At 40.5% G+C, this 3,704-nt stretch overlaps 1 pseudogene; it reads right to left on the reverse strand.

Moving 5' to 3' along the window:
- Window positions 1–793: 793 nt before the first annotated feature.
- On the reverse strand, window positions 794–1,889 carry LOC119359449 (annotated as a pseudogene).
- Between the last annotated feature and the right edge of the window lie 1,815 nt (window positions 1,890–3,704).

A 3,704-nucleotide genomic window follows, 5' to 3' on the forward strand; every position in this document is an offset into this window, starting at 1 on the left:
AATAGTAGTGCCTTAAATAAGGCGTTCCAGGTTCTTTTTCCCCTGGTTTGTATCAGAGCTGGCCACTGATAATAGGAAAAAATGAAACATTTGGTGTGTTTTAGTTCATTCTCAATCTTGTTTCCCCTTGTGCTCCGAGGGAAATAAAGGGGAAATCACTGATTCGTTTGGAGCTATTTTCTAACTGACTCATTGACATGAGAGATTGGATGCGATGCGCCAGTCACTCGTACTACAGCGGACAAAGGTCACCGGCAAACGACCGTTGCACAATGGAACCTGGTACTACTGTTTGCCCTAAGGGCCGACCCACCTTTTCAGAGAAACAGACACATGACATCACTATATTACGCATTTTCGAGATAAGAAAGTGGAGAATGCACTCTTCCCTTTTTTACATTTTAAACTCATGTTCATGGTCTGTTTTATTCCCAATTGTTGCCCGTGTGAAAAGAAAGAAGAGAAGTTGGGCCATGTTTCCCGAGAGAGACTACCTTCTCTTAGGCCAGCAGTCTTATACTTATAGTCGACTGCTCTATGACGATCTGACCTCTTTCCTGGGCTCTGTTTGCTCGTCTACGCTCCGACCAATTCAGTCAAAATCGAAAAAACAATGTTTCCTTGAAAAAGTCTAAGAAGTAGTAGTAGTAGTCAAAAGGTGCACTTTTGCATATATTTCGATTTATAAGGCCCCCTATCTTTGTCTCTATCCACAGAGATACCTATCTATATAGCGAGAGATTTTTCTCAAAATTGATCTAGACTATCCTCTATCCGGATAGATATGTCCCTATGAGCGACTAGGCCGATCTTTTTTATATGTTTTGGCCACGTCCGTTTCCGCTCCGAAGAGGAAGGTTTGGATCTTTCAATCTTATGTCGTGAGGGATGTGACCTATGTTAGGTCCATAAGATACCACAGCTTTTAGTGTTCTATGATTCACCTCCGAATAATGAGTAGGTAGTTCGATCCTTTTGATTCTTATCTTCCTAGTAAACGGGGATCCGGAGCAATAGGTCGAATTACTATATAAAGAAGACTTTTCTACAAAAGGACTTATTGTTCGAGTAGGAAGATTTCGGTTTTTCTCCTTCCCTCTTTTCAATAAGAAGAAGTATTTGAAATGAAACAAATTCCTCTTCATTCTGTTGTGCTCAGCGAAGGAACTGCCTAAGCATACTTTTGCGGATCCAAACTTCTTTGTTCTTTCAAAGTCTTCTTCTTGCATATACGAACGCAACTTTTGCAATTCCTTGGATTTGAGTAGTAAGTGGCATCCCCTCTGAGTTGTGAGTAAGCGGAACCATTCTTTTTTTGTTCTTCTCTAGATTCTGGCCGGTAGGAATTTGCCTCTTCTTTTTCCAACTGATATGGACGATAGGAATTTGCCTATGATTTTTCCAACTGATATGTCGATATAGAAAGATCTCCTTATTTCAAAACCGCGGGTTCTCGCGTCATTTTCTTTAAAAGATATTAGATCACCGTGGGAAACTTTCAAATGAGTAATGGTTACCAGTCCATTATTCAAACAAATCCTTCGATGACTTATCGGCTGCCTTGCTTGAGGAAGAGTGTCACTAAAATGGAGACGAACCGGAATCACGTCCGATCTTGTTCCTTGATTGAGTAAAAAAGGGATATATGAAGTTCGTTCTCTTCCTCTGTGCATCTCCCTTATGGGTAAATCCCCATAATAAAGAGACAACTTTCATGTAGTTTGTGATTTGATGTTACTGTTTAGATTTTCTCTCCGAGAAAGATTTCTTTTAATGGATCTCCTCTTGTTCCTCAATCTTCGGAGAATACGGCGTTGGATTAGAGAAAGTTATATGTTCCAAACATTTCCTGGAAGTAGACGACACGTTTTAAATCTTAATGCTGGCATGGCATATTTTGTTGAATCGGTTTTTTTCGCCACATCGCGTATAAAGGGAATCGAACCCAACTCTTCCACGAACCCCCCACAAATGGCCCTCCCTTGATTCAATGAACTATGAGAATTCCTTTTTTCATTTTTTTCTTTTCAGTTCTCATAAGTCCTTGATATACTAGCAGAAACTCAATACTTGACCGATTGCGTCACAGTGCTTAAGTAAAGTGGCAGTGGTTGAAAGCGAGCAGAAACGTCAGTGTTTTCTGTGCGTTACGATAGTAGTGGTGAAATAAAATCCAATTCAAATATCTCAACATAAAAAGAAAATTGTTTCACTTTGAAAGGAAAGCTAGCTATATGAGATCGAACTTCTTCCATCACTCTATCTACGATATTCATTGCACAGGCCTACGCATCTTATTTCAGGTATTTTTTCTTGGTTGAAGGCTCGCCATCACTGAACATACGAACAATCAACCTTTCGTCATTACTCCTTCGTATCTCCCTTTTCTATTTGCCGGAAGGGAAGAAGGCGCACCTCCACTAAAGCTTTATCATAGTTCCTTCTCTCACCCGTATTTCTGTCTTTTTGGTGGATCTTGCTAGTTACTCTCTTGAAGGTGAAACTAGGCCTACTACGGAAGGACTTAGTTCGCTAAGAATAGGAAACAGAGGCGTTGTTGCTTGTTCTACTAACGCTAGTGCTACTTATCGCTAGGATAGGATACAACTAGATAATTCATACGTGCATAGGATGCTGAGGGCTGGATAAAGATGAACTCTTGGCCAATGCCTGCTTCCTTGGTATGATACCGGTATTGAGGGAAAGGATATCGATCGGCCGCCGTTCCGTTATTGGATTCGATTAAGAACCATAGCCGTAGTCATAGCCATTAGCAGGGAAGTGAAGTAGGTATTTTAAGCAAGTATTGTCATACCATAATACAATATTTCATGAACTAATGAGGTCGCTACACATGCCATAGTGTAGAACCCAAAGTAGTAGTGTATCACTCTTTCCAAGCCTTTGCAAAAAGTCAAACAGTCGATTTCTATTATAGGGAAGAGTGTTGTTATCTTTCTTTGTATGGCAACAGTTCGTTAAACATCCCACATCAGACGCCTACATTGTTAAAGTCAACTTGCCAGATAATCCTTTTCTATCATTCTAATTAGATATGCGTAACACTTTCAATGGTGAACCCAAGACAAATAGGAAGATGATCTAATGATTGCTAGCAGTGAGAATCTAAAAATAGAAGAAGATGGCGTTTTTTCCTCCAATAGAAAGAGGGCTAGCTGTGCTTATTTCGACAAGGCTGAACATGAGTTTCTCTCAAAGGACTTGACTTCTGAAATCTCTATTCTACGTTTTTCAACTAATCCACACGAGAAAATCCTATCTTTCTCTCACTAACTTCGCCAATTGTCCTTCGCTCCAGATGGTCAATGTCTTCAGACTAGCCATCTGTCCTTGGCTTCTGTTTCAGAGCTGCCTACCTCTTCAGATCAAGGTGAAAAGACAATTCGGGAGCTCAAAGTTATTGTCGCACACATCCATCTATTCTAGGAGATGCATGTCTGCGCTATCCCTTGGATCTAAATTATTATTATGTATCAGAGGCATTTCAAAGGAACAGAGGGTCCATCTTTGAAGCGAGAAGCCAATAGATAGTATTAGATTTCAATCAAGAATTGCGTATAGTAGAGGGTCTCCCTTGGTTGTGCGGGTGGTTTCAATTCCTTAGGCTTTGTGAGCCATTCTTTCTATCCAGTTATTTCCCTCATCTTGTAAGCCACTGGTCCAATGCAAGTGGACTGGGCACT

The sequence above is a fragment of the Triticum dicoccoides genome, chromosome 2A (assembly GCF_002162155.2).
Source record: "Triticum dicoccoides isolate Atlit2015 ecotype Zavitan chromosome 2A, WEW_v2.0, whole genome shotgun sequence".
NCBI classification, from domain to species: Eukaryota; Viridiplantae; Streptophyta; class Magnoliopsida; order Poales; family Poaceae; genus Triticum; species Triticum dicoccoides.